This window comes from Cygnus olor, chromosome 2 (assembly GCF_009769625.2).
Source record: "Cygnus olor isolate bCygOlo1 chromosome 2, bCygOlo1.pri.v2, whole genome shotgun sequence".
NCBI classification, from domain to species: domain Eukaryota; kingdom Metazoa; phylum Chordata; class Aves; order Anseriformes; family Anatidae; genus Cygnus; species Cygnus olor.
In genome coordinates, this window is record NC_049170.1 from 40,181,143 (window position 1) to 40,203,967 (window position 22,825).

Consider the following 22,825-nt stretch of genomic DNA (forward strand, 5'->3'; position numbering starts at 1 on the left):
TACAGTGAGAGAGATGTGTGATGGATTTGATTCTTAACTGCAATGTATTAATACAGCTGCATCAAATTCTGTGATGTTGCATAGAACTAAGATTGAAAACTGTATCATCATGAATACCTTGACAAAGTGGATAACTGCGCTCTGCAGCAGACAGTATGCATCTTTGCTGGAAGCAAAACAAATGCTGTCTCCAACGTGTCTCATAAGGTTCTGTAGCCAGGCAGATTTTTGAAGAAATTAGATCAATTAGACAGAGGGCTTCTTTTCCTAATTCGAAGGCAAACTAAATGTAAGAAGTCCTGAATATCTGGATTTTCTAAGGAAAAAACGTTTCTAAATAACAGATAATATTTTGGCAAAGCTGATGGGAGAAAAATATTTTGCTTCAGCTGCCCCAAACTAAATGATTTATGAAAGATTCTTTTGACAAAAATATTTTTTTTGTTTTAAACTTCTACTCCGAACTACCTCTGCTTGGCAGTTGCTAGCTTTGGCACTGCTCCAGCTGTCAAATACCACTAGACCCAAAACCTTTGGCTTAGTTTTTGCTCCTTGTATTAATAAATGGTTTAAGAAGTAATCAAACTTGCACTGAACCTGGAAGAAGGTATTAGCTGCACATCAAAAGACAGCAAAAGCCATGTATTGTTTTTACTTTGTTTTTTGTTTTCCATTGTAATACTGACCAACTAAGTAAGAAGTAGATTTTCATTAACAAATAAGAGTTTCTGAAGGGTTATGCCCAAGAACACAGCCGCCTAGTCTGGTCACAGAGTACCTGCAGCACGTCTCTCTTTAGACTGGAGCAGTTTTACCTTCTACAGTGGCTCATAAATTTGATCCATGTTGCACAATTATTTCATATATTACATGGCCTTGTCCTTGCCACATTCAAGCAACTCCTGAGGCATAATCAAAAAGCAAGGTGTAAGTAATTTAAACTGTTCTAGCATGCACTAACTTTCCCAAGGGCTCATCAACCCCCCTCCCTGCTACATGTGCAGACTTACATGTCATACAGTAGCAGAAACGTGGGCCTCCCCAAGATGTTGTAAGTGCCCATGCCCTCATATAACTGAGAGTACACGTGCTGAAACAGGATATGGAGGCTGTATATCAGTCATGGGATAGTGGAGGGCTCTGGCTCTAAGAGGGCCATACTTTTCGTTACCTGGCAGAGGAAGTCTAAAGTATGTCTCTTGCCTACCTTCTTATGAGACTTGGCATCCACTGGCCTCAACAGTCAGTCACTCCTACAGTAAAGGATTCAGGCTGGAATTTGCAGATGGAATACAAGAAGGTAGACATATTCTTCTACTTTTTTTTTTCTCCAGTTAAAGCCTACTCCTCAGTGTTAGGACTTCAGAGGAATTAATATCTCATCTGCAGTATGTGCATGTTCATCAGTAATAGCACAGTTTAATCTAAGTTAAAACACTGAAATCAATGGAGTTATGTGAGATTTATACCACCCAGTTTGCAAACAGAATCTAGTCCTTAGGATGCCTACTATACTATTTTTATACTGTGACCTATTTTAGTAGTTATCTTAGGAGAGGAATGTTTAAGTGAAAATCACAGTAAATGAATGTGTGTCTCATTTGCATACTTTACAGACTATTCCACATATTAAACAAACACACATATATGTATTTAACTGAATATATATTGTGAAGATTAATAGAAAAATTGTCTAAAAACACTTAAAATTTAACAAAAGGTCTATTTATCTGTAGCTTGAGCCTTCGGAAGGGGTTTGAAGTTTGTGTATTGTATTCAGATTCCATGTAACTGTCCTCTAATTTAATCACTTCTTCCTGTTTTATGTGTAAGGTGAGAGGCTTCAGGTAACTTAGAATGTGCATTTTCTTACAAGACATTACAAAGAATTAATCATGTATATGTCAAAATACACAGGCCTGTGTATTGTAAAATATGTAAAATACACAAGCATCCTGGATTGTATCAGGAAGTGTTGCCAGCAGGACCAGGGAGGTGATTGCCCCCTGTACTCTGCTCTAGTGAGGCCGCACCTTGAGTACTGTGTTCAGTTTTGGCCCCCTCAGTACGAGAAAGACATTGAGGCCCTGGAGCGTGTCTAGAGAAGGGCTACGAAGCTGGTGAAGGGTCTGGAACAGAAGTAAGTCCTATGAGGAGCAGCTGAGGGAGAAGAGGAGGCTCAGGGGAGACCTCATGGCTCTCTACAACTACCTGAAATGAAGGTGTGGGGAGCTGGGGGTTGGCCTCTTCTCACAGATAATTAGCAATAGAACTAGAGGGAATGGCCTGAAGTTGTGCCAGGGGAGGTTTAGATTAGAAATTAGGAGACGTTTCTTCTCAGAAAGAGTAGTCAGGCATTGGAACAGGTTGCCCAGGGAGGTGGTGGTGTCACCGTCCCCTAGGGTGTTTAAGAAAAGGTTGGACATGGTTCAGTGCATGACATTGGTAGTAGGGGGATGTTTGGACTGGATGATCCTGGAGGTCTTTTCCAACCTTAATAACTTTATTTTACTCTACTCTAAAACATGTTGAATAAACCATTAAAAAATAAAATAAAAATCTGAATCCATGTGAAAAGGATTACCTGCATGAAGAACCAGTTCTTTATAAGTAAAACAAAAGCATTAAAAAGTTTTTTTTAAAAAAACTACAATTATTATACTACTTTTTTTTAAAAAGTTGTGTACTTAACCACAATGAACCAAGTGAAATAACATTAAATACAAAAATGCTTAAATATTCAACATAATCTGCATAACCAAGAGGGAAATCAAGTAGGATTTTGGCTCTAGTTGCTCTGAAAATGCATATTGCCTTCACACTTTCTGATATGTTACAGAAAAAAATAGAGTGCACATTTCGATTCTATTTTAAACAGGATCTATGAATAATCTCTGGACTCATCCATCCATATCAGACCTAAATCTTGCCATTTCTCCCAGAATAGCCAAGGCACATCAGCAAGGTCTCTAGGACTGTATTTCACATAACTACTTCAGTCCAACAGCAATTTTCCCCACTCAAGTCCTTCCACAGGCCTGTTAACATCATTGCCTCTCAGCACCTAGTCCAGATCAAGCTACCATTTCCAAAAGCAAACATAAATAAAGATGCTTTGTTGTTTTCAAGTCAACATTTATCCCACCTTCTTCCTCCTCGCAGTCTACTCTAGCACCTGATTTTGTCTCTGGCCCGATTACGCCTAACTTATATACTCCCCCAACAGGCTCTTACCTGTTGTGTCTGACACACTTCAGGAATAATAATAATGAAAAAAAAATAGTATGTAAAAGTCTTATTGATACTCATATACTCATTTTGCACATCATTGCATTCATTTTATTACTGAGATTAAAACATTTATCAGAATTTGTTAAAGCCAGCTGCATTTAACTGGGTTATGTTTAGAAGCGAGAAGTTTGATCCAGACATCATTCTTCATAGTACAACTGCTAGTTCTTCCAAAAAGTTTTAAAATATGTATGCTTTTTACATTATCAATGGTGCTTTGAGTTTATTCTTCTTTCTATCAGCATCTATAAGGGTCAAGGGATGCTTAAAATATGCTTACTAGACCTAAAAAACCTCTCATGCCTCTTCTTTACTTGCCTTAATAAAATGCTCTAAAGCTTTAATGTCATTTTCAGAAGTTTGAAGGAGAACTCCATTTTAAAATCTTTTACACAAAAATGTTGAAAGTTCTATTTTAATCTATCTTCTTTCCTTTTGGTAAAACTTGTACTAAGAATTCCCTTTGTTCTATGCTAAGTGCTTTCTGCATTACTATGAGGTATGTACAATCAGAATTTATATATTAGTGGGAAACAATAGAATTAAGCTTTACAGTTTGAGTTTCGGGACTGATTATTTAAAACAAAGATGGGGAAGAAAAAATGGCCTGACAAATATGATTTTAGTGTAAGGAAAAGAAAGATTACAAAATTTTCAGTTCCAGAAGGGTTCCTTTATAAAATAGACAATTGAAAAATATACTTCTGTAAGTGGGAATCAACTATTGTCATCATATTATGAGTAGGTTTACTTAATATTTCTTTTGGTGATTGCTGAAAATGTAAATGCAACTCAGTCTATGATTTTTGTTTCAAACTGCCCCTGGCAGTTGCTGTTTTCATGAAGAACACACATGGAATATGATAAATAGGACAAATGCAATCAAAATATATTTATCTGTTGATAACTTTTTTTGTTGTTGTTGTTATTGAGAAAATATTGTGAAGAAACATCACAGATCTCAAAATATTAGTGGCATGTTTATATGTGAAATCTTTTTTATTATTGCTGTAGCCGTAAAGAAAAATCTAAGAGCCACAATTCAAGCTCAATCTGATTCCTTTTGAAATGATGACTCTCTAATATTGTTTAATTGCCCGTGAAGATGTAAACAGGCTTATAATCCATACTAATTAGCCTACGAAAACTGGTTTAGGTTCAGGCAAATCATGTGATATCATCATTTCTGGTTACTTTCCACAATAAAAGGAGAAAATTAGGAGGGATAATCTGTGAATGCAGTGGAAAGGGATGAAGAGTTTCATTAACTAAGAATTTGTCTTTCCAGCACACCTTCTAGATTTTCCTGTATGCAGTCTCCATAAGGAGACACAAAGAATATCCATTCTACATGTTGAAATTCTTAATTGCGGACTAGCTATGCGCCAAAATTTGCAAGGAGAAGAAGAAACTACTGAGAGAGTCACAACAAAGACGACAAGAATCAAATCCCTCCTGCCTCTCTGCTCGGTGTCAGTTAGCAGGAGAAAAAATCTGTAGCTTGGAAACTTTACCATGCTTGTTTTAAGGGCAATGAACCACTTACACTTCAGCCTGCATTTCATAGGATACTTCAAATGATATATGTCCATTTAGCAACACCAGTTGCTGTTATATTCCAGCTGATGAACAAGCTGAAGATTGGAGCACACTAGTGTTTATCCTTTCACCTGAACAAACACTTTTCAGTGTTTAAAATCTTTGCTATTTTAACATTGTTCCTAGGAATGAATATCAAACCGGTGACATTCCTGCATGAAAACATGTCACAGTGGACACAAATACTATCTATACTATTCACCACTCATATGTGGGACTTTAAGTGAACCTGTAAGTAGAAACTTATTGTACACTATGAAATAACGGTAATATAACAGTAACAGCAACAATAATAATAAAAGCTTGGAATAAAGCTAGAGAGTATTGGCTGTATTTCTGGTTAACAGAAAAAGGTTGGACTTTTCTACGTTCTTATATCCCCTTCAATCTACTTATAGAAAGTGAGCATATGCATATCTAGATGTGATCAAGAAGTATACCTTAGAGTTTGTGGTTTGTCCAGAAGGATCATGGAGGAAAAAATAAGGGGTAGGGGATAAAAGAAATAGTGGTTATATTCATTTCTATCCTTAATTTCATCTGGGACAATAACATTACCTATATACAGTTATGTTTCCCACCAAAGTCATGTTCTAGTCTCAAACAAACCAGTGAATATCCTATTCAGCTGCAAAGAAAAATAACATAGATAGAAAGAGTAACATGAGCAGCAGCTCTTTTAAAGAACATCCTGGAATTTGTGCACGTGCATCTGTGTTTATATCTGCACATATATATTTTAATTTCAAAGCTGTTCTTTAAAGTTGATGAAAAATGGTGAAACTTTGGTTTTGTACACACAGACATTAGAAAACGTACTAATCACCTTATAAATGTGAAATAAGTCTGAATAATGGCTAGCACTCACGTTTAAAATCTAGTTGGATATCTAGAATTGAGAGACATTATTGAAACTACACGTTCTTTAACGATTTCAAAGAGACAATTTTATCTCAAGATTTTGAGATTACTGCAGCTAAGTTTATACATACACGTGTACATGACAGAATACTGTAACATTTTGGTTTAAATAACAATTAAAAAAGTAACCATGGTCAAAGTACATAATTGTCTCCTTCACAAAGATATGTTTGTATGAAAGATGAAAGTATGTTTGGAGAAACCACAGGAGTATCTTTTAAAATAGCAACATCCTTAACTATTTTCAGAAATTGTCATTTACTTGGAAAAGCAGGGGAGTGACCTTCAGCATATGTTTGGATGCAGTAGCCAAATTTTATTCCATTGTTTTATATTATTTTGCCAGTGCCTATAAAATTACAGTGTCAAAACAGGTTCTATTGAGATTAATGGCAAGATTCCCAAGACATTAGTAGGGTTGGATTTCACTCATCATTTAAAATATTCACTATTTATATGTTAAATTATGCATATGATTTTCAAAAGAATAAAATTATATCTGACAGTGAAATGCTGTTCAGTATGTCTCTCTCATTTGAAGAAAAGAATGCACTGACTGAATGTTGTGGGGCTGATTTCCAGAAGGCTACACAGGAGAGGCATGCAATCATCTGTTAGTTCAGTTCAGTTGTGTGTTAAGGTAAACATTTCAAAGTCTATGAAACATACATACAATTTCAATTTTTCTGACCATTCCAAATCACAACTTAGTATGCATCAACTGGGTCTCTGTCAATATGATTGGCTACTGTAGTCCAATTTTCAGAAGAGCTTAACTTCAGCTTTGCCATCAGAACAAATAAGATTATCAGCACAGGCTCTACATATGAGATGCTGACTTCTTTGAAAAATCTGTACACAACTATCATGGTTTTAGTTGTTTGATGCTGGCCTGAACATTTGAACTTCATCTAAGAACTAAAGTGGTGCCAAATCCTCTTTGAACAGCCTATTCCCCCTACCCATGTTCATCCTCAAAAATCCTCTCTATTACATCTGCAGGGTTAGCAGAATAATATAGCATATGGAGGAAAAGTCATATGTAGTCCAGCCACTTAGCTTTTTACTAATCACTCCTAGTGCTCACTACTCCATCCCATGGGAATATTTATTGTAATAATTAAAGACAAGGAAAAAAAAATAACAAAGACCTTCTGAGCAAACTTGTCTGTTCTTATGAATTTCTCAAGATGGACTCAGCCTAAAGAAAGAACTTCTCAGTGCTGATAGAAATTCACATTTTGATGGATTTTGTATTGATTGCCAACATCAATGTGAAACCATGCATTTATTTGGGCCTGAAAATATGATTTTTTTAAAAATGGGCATCCAAACATTTACCGGACATTGAATTCTCAGTGATGAACATAGAGAGGCCCGTTTAGTTTTGGTTTGCCTTTTGTCCTGTTTGATGATTATATCCAGTGGCTTATATAGGTAATTCATCCTCTATCCCTGTGAGAACCATGTGAGTACAGTTATATTAATAAATATAGGACATATTTAGATCACTTTAAGTATTTCATAGAGAGGCTTAGTTTGTTACTGATTGTGAATGACATGAACACAAAGCTAAATGGTCTGCTTCCAGGATCAAAGAAAAATTAGAATTTTATGAGCATCCTTTGTGGCCCCATGAGAAAGGGAGATATGAGGATTTTGCAGAACAATGTGCACCTTTAATTTATTAACATATTTCACAGGGAGAAAGAATATGAAAATGAAATAATACAAACACTGAATTACAGGTATAATAATCTAAGAGTTTAATGCTAAAAGACTGTTCACAAATGCCAAGGACCATCAGTATGCAAATTACATATAGCTGTGACCTCCCTTTGTCTCTCTAGCCATCAGCATTTTCAGATCAATGGAATGATGAGACAAAATGATACTAATATGATACTTTCTGAAAACACACATGGAAACAAAGCTTGCTATTGGGATGACAGTTATGCTTCAGTCATACCCAAATGACCAGGGTCATGAAGCAAGTGGACAAAATGAAAGACAAGACGGTCTGCAAATGACATCTCAAAGTCCTCCTTAAACACAGGAAGTACAGCATGCTTGCATGCTAAATTTATACCAGAGAAGAAAAGGAAAGGAGTAGGTAAGAACAACTGGAATATGTGGTTGTGAGTCACGGCGCTGATTCTAGGTGTCATATTTTTTCTCCCAAAGTAAAAGTCTTTGCTTAAACATAATTATAATTTGGGATGGATGCCCATATGTTGTACAGTATGAAATAACAAATATTTTACACAAGGGAAAAAGCATCATGGTGGAGACTTGGAATTTATTATTACAGAATTTTTTTTTTTCTATGGCTCTGTTTAACTAGATGTTATGCAATACAAATACACACAGTGGTTTTCCAGACGAAATATTACAGAAGAATGGGACAAACCGGAGAGAAGGAAGGGAAAGAGAATATAGTTAAATAATAGGAATACAAATAGGAATTTTGTCTCTGTCCAATTAGACTACATTACATTTGCTAGAAAAGGCAGATTCAAGAAGATGCAAATGTGATTTTGGGTGGAATTTGTCACCTTCTTTGGGTCTGGCAAAAAAAAATAAAAGCTTTTAAAAGCTAGTTTATTTTCTTAACATGTTTTGCTTTGACATTTTACCTATTTCAAAACCGTTAAATAAGACTGAAAATGAGATCATTTAATTGTGTATTAAAGCAAAACAACTGCTCAGTCTGAAATCAACATATGCTTTGGGGCTTTTCTTATTTTCACAGAAAAAAAAAAAAAAAAGACTCAATTTTCCTTTGGGTTGTCCATTAATGTTCTTGGTTTGGTTCCACAAGCAAATTCAAAAGAAAAAGAGAAACAGAAGAGCTGCAGTCCTTTACAGAGCTGTACTCCTGCAACATATTGCTAGGTCATTAATGGTCAATGGGATGTTGGAGAGGAAATCACTCTTTCTCAAGTTTTCTTTAAAAATATTTTCCCTGAACCTTCATTTGCGTTCATTTCTTTTCAAAAGTTCCTTTAAGGTTTTTGCCGTTGTTGCTCATGATAGCAGAACACAATAAATTAGCACGGTAGTGTAAAATCTGTTAGCTTTTCAAAATTGTTTACTACATTAGAGCACAGCAGAACAAATGGAGCTTCATACCTGCTAGAGGTAATAGGAACAAACCAGGCAAGTGGAAACAAGTGTAAAATAAGTGGAAGTAATTTCCGCTCTGCTGGCTGAAATCCTATTGCTCCTGAGATCAAGGATGCTTTTGTCAGCCCTGCCACCAACTGCAGTGGACTAACAATTGTCCATCCTTACATACTTCAAAGAGTTCCTCAGCCAATATCCATGGTTAACCCTAACACAGAGATATGTATGACAAACAACATCTTTCTTGGTGGCGTTAACCCCAATCCAACTCTTGCAACTGTCCTAACATTGTTATCAAAGGACTTATTTAACAGTGCTGACCTTGTTCACAAGGTGATAAGATGAGATAAAGGGAAGTATTCATCACCGTTAATGTATTCTCTCTCTCTCTCTCTCTCTCTGGTCAGAGAAATGAGACTGGCTCCCTTGGAGATCAGTTCAAGGAACCCAAGATTATCTTCCCTCTTGTATGACCTGGGGACAAAAAAAAAAAAAAAAAAAAAAAAAAAATCAACAACAAAAAGCAGTACCTTCCCCTGTGCAAGCCTCCATCTCTTTGTCCCTCAGAATTCATTGACTTGGTAGAGAATATTTAGAGGATATCTGCACTGTGGGTATTCTGTTGCTGGGTGGGAAGAAAAAAATAGTTATTGTAACATTCCATGTAGATAAACTCCTTCAGTAGTTTTACCATAATTTGAAATATAAAAATATTCATACACCTCTACAAATGTACAGCAGAAGATAAAAGGCAAAATACTCAAAATACAGGAAATCAAAATATAATAAAAAAGACAATTCCAGATTATCTAAATATTCCTCTACCGGCATGTTTATTAGATGGCTATTCTGGCTATTTTGACATTTATTCTCTCTCTTTTTCCCACTTTCTTTGTTGTGACTGTTCTCATTGTGTGAGAGTTGAGAGAATTCCATATGAAAGGAGTTACATTTTCAATAATACATCAAGCATAATCTCAACATATTCAAAAGTGATCGGGCTCATAGTAAATTACATGTTGCAAAGCCTCATCAGCTGAAGCGATTACTCCATTTCTTCTAGCCATTTTAAAAGAGCCAAGAAACTGATGCTATTTACATCATGTATATAAATAACATGTATCTCATATTTATATAAGATGGGTGAGATGGGTGAACATTTCTGCAAGTGTTCATTTGAATTTTAACTTGAATTCACATTAGCAGTGATTGCACAATGGAGACAATGATTGTAACCAACTCCTTTTGAATTCTTCCCTCTTAGGATTTCAATGAGTCTTTGCTTTTTGCATGAGCTTTCTCAGAGACAGGGGCTTGTGATGACAAGTGCGGTATTTACGGAGAATGATATTTCAAGAATCATTTCAGGAGTGCTCCTGAAGATGCAGCTATCTGAAGACAAAATCATTGTATTGTGAGGAGTAAGAAAGGAAATAAAGCAAAAGAGAGTGAGAGATTTTTTTTTACAATATTTCTATTGGATTTTGCTTTGATTTCACTTAAAATGCATATGTAAGCATTGTAAAAATTAAAATTTTGTTCAACAGATTTCAGAAATGTTATCAGAGACAGGGAGTACTTACTGGTTAATGCCATTTAATCCTGTAAAAAAACAGGATAGACAAGTGTATATGTTTATTTTATGGACGTGAGTACAACTGATAAAGACAAATATTTTTGTAAGGAACTTCAGTAAATCATATATAACAGTAGATTGTATAACACAGCAGGCTTGGTACAGGAAAGTGCTTCACACTGCCAGTGGGTAATATTTCCAGAGTCCAGAACAGGAGAAAAAATGAGCCACCCAGATAAGTTTTAAAGCACCTTGTAGAACAGAAGTTTACTTTGCTAATGAAAGCTTTATATCCAATAAATCTTATCTGCGTTATAGCATTCTATGTGGTGTAGGACACAGTTTCTCAAAGGATGATCCACAAATTCCTTTCCAGAGCCCTCAAAGCCAGTGAAGTAGCACATCAGAGGTAGGAAGTGAGTATGAATTTCATATGCAAGGGCTCAGGAAGAAGTAGAAGAGAAAAAGTAATACCAGTAATGCTCGTTCATTCAGGAAGTGAGAATAACATACTCCACTGACAGGTGAGAAGCATGGCTGGAATTCTAAATACTTGTTTTTATTTGTTTATTATTCAGCCTGCATAATAGCTCTTAGAAACAAACAGTACCTATGAACAATAGGTATATTTAAGAAAACTATAACATACCTTGAGAAATTGCACTATAAAAAGGAGTTAAGATTGACCATGTTATTCATCATAGTTATTTAAAGTTACATTAAGCAAAGCCATGTCAGGCCAAGTTAGTATCGCCCACCAGAAATGTCACACAGAAGGTCTCCCACAAATCCCAACTGGCTAGAAAAAATAGCACATTTGGTCTACTTTCGTGTTTTCTTCCTGATATAGAAGCTTTCATCAAACTTCTGTCCTCTAACATAGTTTTTACTAAAAAACTCACTTAAGATTAGCAAGAACTCATATGACTCAAAACACAGTGGCTGAAGTACAAAAACTGTGTGAAATTTGTGGGGACTTCTCGGAAGACTTCAATGCATCCCCACAAGCTGGCAATGCCACAGGCATTCCAAAACCTACCACAAAATTAATGAATGAAGTCTCTTACTCGTTCATGTTAAGCAGTTGGGAATCTGAACTCTGAGCCTCTGCAACTTGAAAGACAGTATTTCAACTGTGGCCAATATTTTTGGTATTGTAATTTGCATTGAATTGGGCCTGATTTTTCAGAGCTAGAAAGCACTGCTGGCCCACAGTGGAAAACAGACAAGTATATCAGTTTTTGAAAACATTGGCCTTACATAACTTTTCTGCAGAAATACAGCACATCATAAAAATACAGTGAGGAAAAGCTGTTTCCAGTCCTGTAGCTAAGTCCCAAGACAATCCTTTAGCTAATATACATATGGCAAAAACAGATTTGTATAGTGGCTTTTTACGGTTTATATGCATAATGTAATCATGGAGATGGCTTTGAACTTTAATTCACATTTGCCCTTACATGACACTTGCTGAAATAGAACTGAATCTCTGGCACTGTAGATCTGAAGGTAAGGCTGCAGCATGGCATGGCCCTGGGGCCATTAGCCATTCAGCTCTGGTTCTTCAAGGACAAACAAGGGAAAGCAGGAAGAAAAAAAAAAAAAAAGAAAAAAAAAAAGAATAAACTAACATATTAACTTTGCATACAAGCTGTTCCCCTTGTGCATGAAGGCATAAGAAACTTTAACCGTGGCAAGAGAGAAGGAAACCAAGACAAAAACATACTTGATACAGTTAAGCCAAACGAGCGGTGATTCCAAGTAAGGGAACAGGTTCTGAGGGCTCTTTGCAGATGAAAATTGTCAACAGGCAGCGAGCCATTCTTGTAATGAGTCAGCACTGAATTTGGTACTGCAGCCAGCACTTTGCCACTCTTGAGTAATAAGCTTTGTTTGGGGGATGTCAGCTCAATTTATTTTAAATGGATTAAATTTGATTTTCTATTACATTGACAAATTATATACAGACAGGCTTAAGAAAACCTCCTTTGGTGATGTTAACGTACATATGTTCGTATTTCATATACTTGCAGTTCAAAAAAGGCTGAGGATCATCAGAATTGTTTGATTATTACTAAAGGAACTTGTAAAATAAAAAAAAAACACTCCACAATGAGTACTCCAAACATGTATGAGTAATTGATTTCCATTGTGTTAGGAAAAAGATCAAATGCCTAAAATGCATAGCCTTATGTTTAAAATGCAACTAGAAAAACACGAAGTTAGAATCTACACATCTTATTAAAAAAAAAGTTCAAATATTTAAAATATCCCAACATAAGGCATGATTTATGTGTTCAGCTAAAATGCAGAGCAGTCAATAGGTCATTTACTTATCTTCTAACACACTATCAGAGCTATAAATAAATTGAGCTTACTTAATAACCAGGGTACCACCAGAAGCAAAATAGTGATTTTTTTTTTACAGTGATATTTCATAAGAAAGGAACACACAGACATTCTCTACAAGATACTGAATTCTCTTAAGTATGCTGACTCCAGTGTGATGACTATGTGCCAGCTTCAAAGTGTATTTTCACCTTGTCATTGGGCTAGCAGCTTTCCTCTCTCCCAATCCAAATCTTTAACATAAAAAAAAATATATATATATTTTGTTTAGGCAAAAATCTAAGAAGAAAGCTGGTGTCTTTTTTCCACTGTGATAGTGTTTCTTCATTATGCCTGCTTGCATAATTGTTACCTTGAAAAATTTTTGAGACCATTGACTCATTTGAACCAATTTGAAAGATTAAGATCAAAAATGTAGGCTACAAAATAATCCTGTCAAGCTAAAGAGCAAACACTCTGGTTTTCTTGGCAGGGGTCTCTACAGGTTGCCTGAATGAGCCTCCGTGAAAGGCCCCTGTGCTGATGCTCCCACTAACCTCTGCAGCTGTACCTCCCTTCTGTCCCTGGGGGCCACAGAACTGCAAAGCTTGTGGCACTTTGTAGGTGGGCAGAGGGCCTCGGCACAAACTTAGAAAATCCCTGAATTTAAAAACATTTGCTTTGCTAGATGAAATGAAAACAAAAAAAAAATCCTCACCAAAATAAATAAATAAATAACATTTTATGTACAGAGAAGCAGCTGCATATATATTCTTCTATAATCCTGCCTCATCTGTGGGAGGAGAGAGAGACAACCTCTACAGAGACGGACAAGATCCTATGCTTAAACTGGAGGTAAATGAATGCAATGAATGTGCAAGGGTGTTTTGTTCCTTTTTTCTTCTGCCTGTTCTTTTTTAACGAAGCTTCTGGAGAAATTTATCAGCAGAGGAGAGGGAAAAGTCCTCAGGAATAAAGTAAGGGAATGTATCTCACCTTCACCATGGGTGAAAGAGTATATTTTTTGTTTAAAGAGCCAAGTGGTGGCTTTATGGATGACTGCTACCATGAAGTAAGACATAGAGATGTCTCTTTTATAGAAAATGGATATTATGGAATAGTGCTGTCCCACAGAAGTACTAGCAAAAGGTTTTTTAGTCAGGAAAATAGATTCTTAAGCACACCTTCAAAGTCAGTTAAAATGGTGACATTACCATCCTTAAAAGAAAAATAAATTCAATTTCTGAGTGTGTTCTGTGGTATAACAGTATAGCTGAATATATTCACCATAAATGTAGCCAACATTCATTTATGAGTAAGATGAACTTATACTACAAAAAAAAAAGTGTTTTTATGTCCAAAACCAACACCTTAAGATGAGCCTACAGAAATACAAGCATCTGACTCCCTCTGTTTCTCCTTTTAACAAGCAGCACTTTAATGATGCTTGTTTCCTGCCTCACTATTCTAATTTGAGAGCAAGTCTGAAATGGTAATCACGTTTGAGAGACCTGAAGTAGCTTTTGCTGAAAGCACAAGTAGTAAAAGGAACTTAAAAAACACAACATTAAATTATTCTTTTTGTGTACTTATCTGTAAGTTCTTTCTTCGTGTCACATATGATTGCTTGAAGTATTGATTCATCATCTTCTCTCCAATATTAATAATTCTTGAAATGCTGTCATTGGTTCCAGTAAAATTCAAGTAAAATTTAAGTAAGAATTGTTTCTTTATTCCCAGGAGAGACACAAGTCTTCTATAACGCCTACTCTTAACGGATTTGCTTTTTTACTGTCAACTTGCTCTTTTTCAATATTATTGGAAGAACTATACTTCTTTTCTAAAATAGAACTTAAAATGTGTATTGAACACATTTTTAAACAGTGACATACACAGAAACATACACAGTATGTATCCAAGTCAATGAGAAAAAATCATGAAATGTAAAAACATTGTGAGCAAGAAAGTATTCAGACAGTCTTTTTAATTCAACTATCCCAGTGGCTTACATTTACACAGAGTACTTTCTTTCTTACCTTCCATTTTCAACAATCAGTAATTAGAGGATTTTTGGCATAAACAAATAGCAACTACAGGAAGTGGAAAAATACTAAGTACAGTCCCTTTTTTATCAGTTCATGGAAAACCAGCAGTGGTATTTTTGATTTATTTTATTTAGTAGTGTTTGAATAAATATTTTTGTAATTAAATCTACCTCATCTACAGAAAATGTTTACATTTTTTATTGGATGCTAACTTATGGCAAAGAAACGCTTAGTCTTTTCTAATCCACACATATTTGACCATCTAAAATGATATTTCTCTTCAGTAAACCACAAAGACAAGTTAGCCTAAATATTTCTAATTACATTAAGGCATAAATAACACTATCACTTCATTTATAGCATTTTTTTTAAATAAACACTACCATTTTTCCTTGGAAGACAGGGTCAAAATATGTACATACATCAAATACTTGAAATAAAAAGAGCAACTACAAAGTATAGCAGTCTCTTAGTCTCTGAAGTCCTGGACATACAGAGTCTGGAGTGATTCTGTATTATGGATCAGGTGAGTCCCACTTGTACATGGTTCACCTGAGTACTACACAAGGTACCACGTGCATTGTAGGAAGCACTCTCACTTCCTTGACACATGCATTGTAGCTGCTTTCTAGATGTACAGAAATGCGTATGGAAACATGTTTGCTCGTCAAAGACACCAATGCAGGTAATGGAGCTTGGATGTCCTCATAAACTACAGGGTCAGGGTCTATTCCCTACCAAGTACACGGCGCTCTGTATGAATACTAAATGTTTTCACCAATAGCAGACAGTTTAGATATAATTCACAATAAGATACATTCGGCAGTAAAGGCATTTTTACGTAATATGAAGAATCATCATAAGAATATGGGAAGAGTATCTTGGGTGATGCAAGTAACATTTAACCCAGTTCCTAGAATTCACATTAGTAGCCTCTCTAATGCTTTTTTTCTTCCTCAACATTAAGAATATGCTGGATCAGTGTATCAAGAAGAATCAACTCAAGTGCCAGCGCAATTGCCAGAGGGAATTGTCTCCATCATTGCAACACAATATATTTGCCTGGGCATATCATACTAACTAGCTATCTCACTTCATTTAGCAGAAGAGACTGCCAAATTACTGTTTAATTCAGTGCAGATACAGATCTAGGCAGCCTATTAAGATCTTCGTTTTGACTTATGGTCTGATTTAAAGTGACAATTCAAATCTGCTCTTGTATAACCATAAAATAATGGGATATTAATAATACAGTTTATGCATTTCATGCCAAGCTAAATTTTGAGCATATTAGCAAGATGCAATGAAATATTTAAAAAATATAGTGGAATGATAAATGAGGAGGCTGGAGAAAGGTAACTAAAGCATGCAAGTTTTAAACTGTCATTTTCCTATTTACACTGGCAAACTTTGTTACAGGAAAATACAACAGAATAGACATTTTTACACCCCCCCACCCCAATATTAAACAAGAGTATAACAGATCATTTATAAATTGTTTTACTCTGTATATTTTAAATGCAGAGCCAAGCACCGTCTCATTCCAAGCCTTGAGAGCAGAAGCTGAAATGAAGGCAAGGGAATTAAAAAGATCGGTCAAAATTAGAGATGGCACAAGCTCTAAAATTGAAGTGCTCCAGAGCTCCCATGTTGGATTCTGAAACCTTGATAAACATTCTTATATAGTTAGGAACCAGAAGGAAGGCAAATTAATGAGTTTCCCAAAAACTGTGAAGGGAGGAACACATGAGAGAGAAACTGGGGGCTGGAAGCCATGCTACAAGTCAGGCCATTTTTAGCAATATACATGCAAGTTTGAAGGCAAGCAACTTGCAAACAACACTTAAAACACAAATCTAAGTCTTGAGTAGAAACTGAAGCCAGAGATATTCATTGTGTTAGAATACCTTAATTTTGAATTTGTCCTGAGTCTATTTGGCAATGAGGGAATTTTTCCTGTGATGCCAATGGACAGAGACATATCTAAAACTTTCCACAGGCTGGGCTGCCAGTCGAGATGATCAGATCCAAGAGCATGCATGGGAAGAACAAAATCTGTCCTTAGGGGTGATCAATCAGAACTAGTAATGGCCAATAACTACCAACCTTCAAATTTCTCTCCTGCTTCAGCATCGACCCATGTGCCTTAAAGAAATAAATCTTTCTTCTACAGCACTTCTTCCACAGGAAATTCTAGCAACTAATGTTCTTCATCTCCTGACAGCAGTTCTTTTTCTTTTTCCTGTGGGAAGTGTCCAGACTGCACCTCCCATTTCTGAACCTGCTCTGCATTTGAAATTTAACAGGAAACTCAGAGAGCCTTCCACCTATGAAGAAATACTAACCCTCATGCTCAACAACAGTCAGGTTGTGAGCCTTGAACGGAGTCAATTTTTAGGCAGCTCAAGATTAACTCCATGTTATGTATCATGGAGGGATACCCATTTTAAAAAGAAAGCTTGCAATGAAGACATCCATGACTGCTGGCTATGATTTTTATTAAAGCAGAATAAATGTTTGATCAAAAATGAATCTTTAAAATCTATGTAAATGAGATTGTGAAGTCCTTGTTGTACAAGGTAAACTCTCTTTTTAGTATTGCAGGCATGCACTGTGACTACTGCAAGTGTCAGAGCAGGAAAGATATCCTTACAATGCCCAGATTTGGATACATAACAATTTTCACCACTCTCACTGAATGAGAACCAACTTAATAAATCACTAAAATTCACTCTCAGAAAGCTATTTTTCAAAACTGTACAAAGAATCCAGTCAAAGCTGCAACAAATAGAGTTTATATATTCTTGAATCTGCACTAGTGAGTTTAATAGAATTTATTTATTGCATTCTAAAACATTTCAATACATTTATGTTTTCTAGGACTGTTTTTCCATTCTCTAAACTGGCAAAATTTCAGATCAAAGAACTTTCATGTCTGTATTCTCAACAATAAATTGTTTTAAACCTAACAGGTCTTTGAAGATGTATTTTTATGATTATAAGTGGCAAATCTTATCAGTTATTTGTTATAGAAATCTGGACAGAATGCTGGTACTGTGTCAAGATTTTGACAACAGAAAATTGAACGTAAGAATTGTAGAAGTCTAGACCTCCACATAATGTGAAGTTCCAACTCACCATTAGTGGTATAAATAGCTCCCGCATGAGTCCTTTGGATACAAATCAGTCGACCACTTAAAGCCATCTCCTACTTTCTATCCACCACACTCTGTAATAATACCACTTTGCAAGTACAATCTTTTGTCAAGAAAGCTTCCTAAAGGGGCTATCTTGTATTCTATAGACAAGAGAGCCAAGCTTTGGAGATGCTACTGTATAAATTACTCAAAAATTAAGAAAAAAACTAGAGGCTGAGGTGAGAACAGGGTACAGTTATTGGGTTTTTTTCCTCATGCTTTGGTTTGCAGTGTTAACAGAGGTAAGCCTGTGGCAGCTTACGTTGCTCCAGGGGTGCACAGATGAGTAGACTCTGCTTAAAAGTCATCTCAAAACTTTCACTCGAAAACACATGCTAAAACCTTTCAAGCTGTGAGAAGTTCGGAAAATCCCTGTTGATTTTGGGTCTATTATCAGAGTTTCCAGGATCAGGGTGGCCCAGGTTATGAAGTGCTTGGGTGCCTATACAGACAGCAAGTTTTCCTACTTCATACTCAGATGAAGGAGGTCTGATGTAGCATTGGTCTTTCAGGAGTGATTCCAAGATGAACTGGGATTTTGCCAAGGAACACTTTGCACATTGCTGCCTGTATCACCTCCCCACAGCACCCAGAAAACATTTTTGACCTCTTGTCATACCCCACCTGTCTGTCCTCCCTTTGTGATTTTCAATGCCTTCCACAGATATATTCCACTGTCTCTAAGGAACTGTGCTTCATTCCAAATTTCACCTCCAAATGTTTTTTTTTTTTTTTTTTTTTTTTTTTCTGCCCTCACTTTCAATTCTGAACCTCGTTTGCATCCCTGCAAGAAAGTGGAAGAGCAGCATGTTGCAGAGATTCTTTTCATCTTTAACTTGGTCATTTTCATTCATGTGCTTATCTTATGGCCCGGGCACAGTAGATTCATGCCTCCCATTCAACTTAAGTTTGGTTAATAAGGAACATTCAGCATGATCTAATCCTCAGAAATACATCACTGAGATTTAACTGGACTGATACAGATATATAGGCATATTTCCCTCTGCCAATACAAAGATTGAACTGAAATAAAGCAGCCCTGCCATTTTTCAGACTGGCACGGTCCATTCTTAGAGATAAATGATCTTGCAGGAATCCATCTCTCCCATATCCGAAATATTTTAATATATCTTCATACCCTATACTAACGATGTCTTCTTGAGATCTCTGGATATCACTCCACACACACTGGAGAACACTATTGCTATCAGCCATTGTTCAGGGAGTTCCTGGCAATGAAAATACTTGTTCTCTTGTTTACTTTGCAGGCGCAGAAAAGATAAGGGCAATTCCACTAATAAGCTACATAATATTCTTGTAAAAACAACACTATGTAATGGGAAAAGTGAAATCCAAATAGGTTATGGCAAGGGAGAAGTCAAAACGCATTACATAGTCTCTCTAGAGGGAGTGCCATTGGCAGTCTCCAGCTATGTAACATTTCTGGTTGCCAGCACAGGAAAAAATTGTGCTCATTTTATTTATTTTTAAACAGATGCCTGAGAAGCATTTTTCCAATCCCTTTTTCTACTGAAAATTCAAACACTGTGGTGTCTCCAGAATTACTGAAATTAAGACATCACTAAATCCAGATGAGTACAAAATTAAGAAAAATACTAGGCATAAATGCACCGACTACATTTTTGAGAAGAAACTTCTTTCTCAAGCTTCTCTCCTAGCTAACAGACCTACAAACATTTACATTTGAGGAGCAAAGAGAGAGCACAGAAACATTCCTTAAATATAGAAGAATACAAGCACCCTTGCTGCAAAGAAGGTTAATAGTATTCTAGGCTGCACTAGGAGGAGTGTTGCCAACAAGAGTAGAGAGGTGATCTTTTGTTTCTTCTCAGCACTGATGAGGACACACATGGACAGCTGGGCCAGTTCTGGGCTCCCTAGTACAAGAGAGACATGGACATAACAGAAATAGTCCAACAAAGGGCCACAAAGCTGATCAAGGGACTGGAGCATCACTCCTCTGAGGAAAGGTTGAGAGAGCTGTGACTCTTTAGCCTAGTGAAGAAAAGGGTCAGAGTGGATCTCAAAAACATATAAAAGTTCCCAAAGAAAGGATGAAAAGAAAGCAGAGCAGGCTCTTACCAGTGGTCCCAGAGAGGTGAACAGGCAATGGGCAAAGACTGAAGATGAGAGGGTTCTTGATGAATATCTGGGAAGACTTTCTGACAGGTAGAAATCCTTTCCAATCCTTCTCCAGCTTCCTCAGGAGATCTCCAGGCAATGATTCCTGGGGCCCCAGCTTTGCTAAGCTCCCCATGCAGAGCTACTCAGGACCCATCCCCTCAGGTGCCCAAGGCTCAGGGACATACAGGAAGCATCAGAACAGCTCATGTTTTGCTAGCGATCCTTTCAGCCACGATCCTTTCCCAGACCCTGCTGCCATCACCCCTGCAGCATAGAGCCCCGGCATGACCAGTGCTGGGCCACCCCAGCACCCTGCAGGCACTAGACGGGGGACACCAGGCCCTGCTCAGCTCCCCATCACAGCTGGGGTCCAGTGCCACTGGCACCTGCAGGGCAGATAGTGACATGGTGATATCACTGAGTGAAGGGTTGTGACATCACCAAGCAACAAACTGTGACCCTCAGTGCTTATCTTGGGGCACCAGCAGGATCAGCCAACCTCTTGACCAACCTCTCCATGAAAAAATTCTCCCACCTTGGAGAGATATTCAAAAGCCATCTGGACATGGTCCTGAGCAACCTGCTCTAGGTGGCCCTGCTTGACTAGGAGTTTTGGACCAAATGACCTCCAGAGGTCCCTTCTAACTTTAAATATTATTTTATTCTGTGATTCTAGTATGTATATATTATAGAAGGAAAGGAAACTCAGTATTTCATATAAACAAACAATTAAAGAAACAAAAGCACTGATGTGAAAGACATCTTTAAATGGAGGGCACTGCATAAAATTGAGCTCACTAGCAAGTTCCTGAAAGGCAGGTAAAACAAATCTCCACAAGGAAAGCCCTCCCAAACAATCGGAGCAGTAATAGTAGTGGCATTGGTGCCAACCCTCTAAAATCCAAATTCTGTCCCTGTCCTCTCACAAACTGCTAATGGAATCTAATTAATCTTTTAACTCTCCAAGTCCCAGCTACAATTTTACTTCCTAGGACTGTTATATGGACAAATTCAAGTGAGATGTTTAGACACTGAAATGCGAACCAAGGAATGCAAAGACTTATAAAAACATGTAGACGTGTCAGCACAGGAGATAAACCACTTAGAGAAGTTGCATTTGTTCATTAGTCGAAAGCCCAGAAAAGCCAGTAATTTACAGATGTTCCCTGTCCTCCACTGCTCCTCTATTCTTCTATGTACAGCACTTGGCTCTGCTAATGTTCCAACCTTAACATACAAAGCTGAGCTTATAATAACAATCTCACTGCACAAACAGCATATCCAACTCACAAGAGGTGACTTGTATCAGCTTGTAAGAAGATCAGTGACTTGCTCAGGCTGATGCAGGCTTCAGTTCAGACAGGCAGCATCACTCTTCCCTGTGACTTATTCTGTTGCCTTCCATGGAGACATTCATAGAGAAAGGATTTGAATGTAACGGTAGCTGGCAGAACCTGGATGGGAATGATGATTCGTTCCAGGAAATCTGAGCCACAGGTCCATACAAAACATACCTTATACACTATGCATTTCAAAAGATACAATTTTGCTATAGGTTTTAGAGAACATAAAAGCACCTATGCAACTCAGCTTTCCAAGCCTTGCTCCCTACAGCACCCTGATGGGAAATGCAGATTTTAGGAACATGATTTTACATTTCAGTGCCAGATAAGTTTTTGTTTGTTTGCTTACCATTTCTCTTTTCACTACATGGAATATAGTTCCTGATTCTTGGGGTGGGGAACACCACCAGTCAGTCTTGAGGTGGGTCTGTAACACCATGTACACTGCATATGGTGACTACCATTCAGGGTCAGCTAGAGAGGCTCACACTGAGTCACTCCAACAAAACAGCATTTAAGTCTACTTCAGGCACACACAGGATACTTTGCAGTCTGTCTCAGCACCCATTTCTTGGTCAGCCACAGCAGCAGAGCAGTGAGACTCCTGAAGTCACCCTGTCACAACCAATTGAATCGTCTTTGACACCACAGGGCTTCTGTAATAAATATGTAAGTGTGGCTAGAAAACTTAAAATTCAGTATGCCCTTGGGAAAAATCACCTTGAATCCATGTGAGAAAACTAACAAGGAGACTGAAGAACTTCACAACTAATATTTAGAAAATATTTGAAGCTCGGGGAGGAGATGACAACCAAATAGATAATCGGGCTTGAGAAAAGTGGTGGAGACTATATTGCAATCTGCCAGTCAAACAGCAGGGAAAAAAACATCAGCCCAAACAAACTGAAAACAACAAGAAAACACTCTTACTGCTGAAAATCTTGTACACAAAGGAGGCATAGGAAATCCATTGGGAAGGCACTGTGCCAGACTTGTTAAATAGCGAGGTAGAAAATAAGGCCAATAAAGCATAACAATGCCTAAGAAACTGATAAAGTATTTCCAGTGGAAAAGTTACTAAGTTAACCAAAAGAAACCAGACTTCTGGTGGGAAGAAGAACAACAAGAACAGCTCAGCCTACTGCTAGAAAATACAATTTACAGCTGAGATGGAACAGCAAAAAACAAGAGAATAATATGGCTGAGACTCTAGGGAAGCCCACACTGAGTTGTTCAGTCTGATCTGAAGAACAA

General features: G+C 37.1%; 1 long non-coding RNA gene across 2 annotated transcripts in view; it reads right to left on the reverse strand.

The window, feature by feature from the left end:
- LOC121065236 overlaps positions 1-20,835 on the reverse strand; it is a 37,017-nt gene extending 16,182 nt beyond the window's left edge. Inside the window, exons 1-3 of one of the 2 annotated variants that reach the window (XR_005816952.1) lie at positions 20,187-20,835; positions 18,708-18,867; positions 9,259-9,411 (exon numbers count right to left, since the gene is read on the reverse strand). This is a non-coding gene — a long non-coding RNA (uncharacterized LOC121065236). The remainder of the gene's footprint in view (positions 1-9,258; positions 9,412-18,707; positions 18,868-20,186) is intronic. The other variant, XR_005816951.1, reaches the window with a different exon arrangement.
- Positions 20,836-22,825: the final 1,990 nt, after the last annotated feature.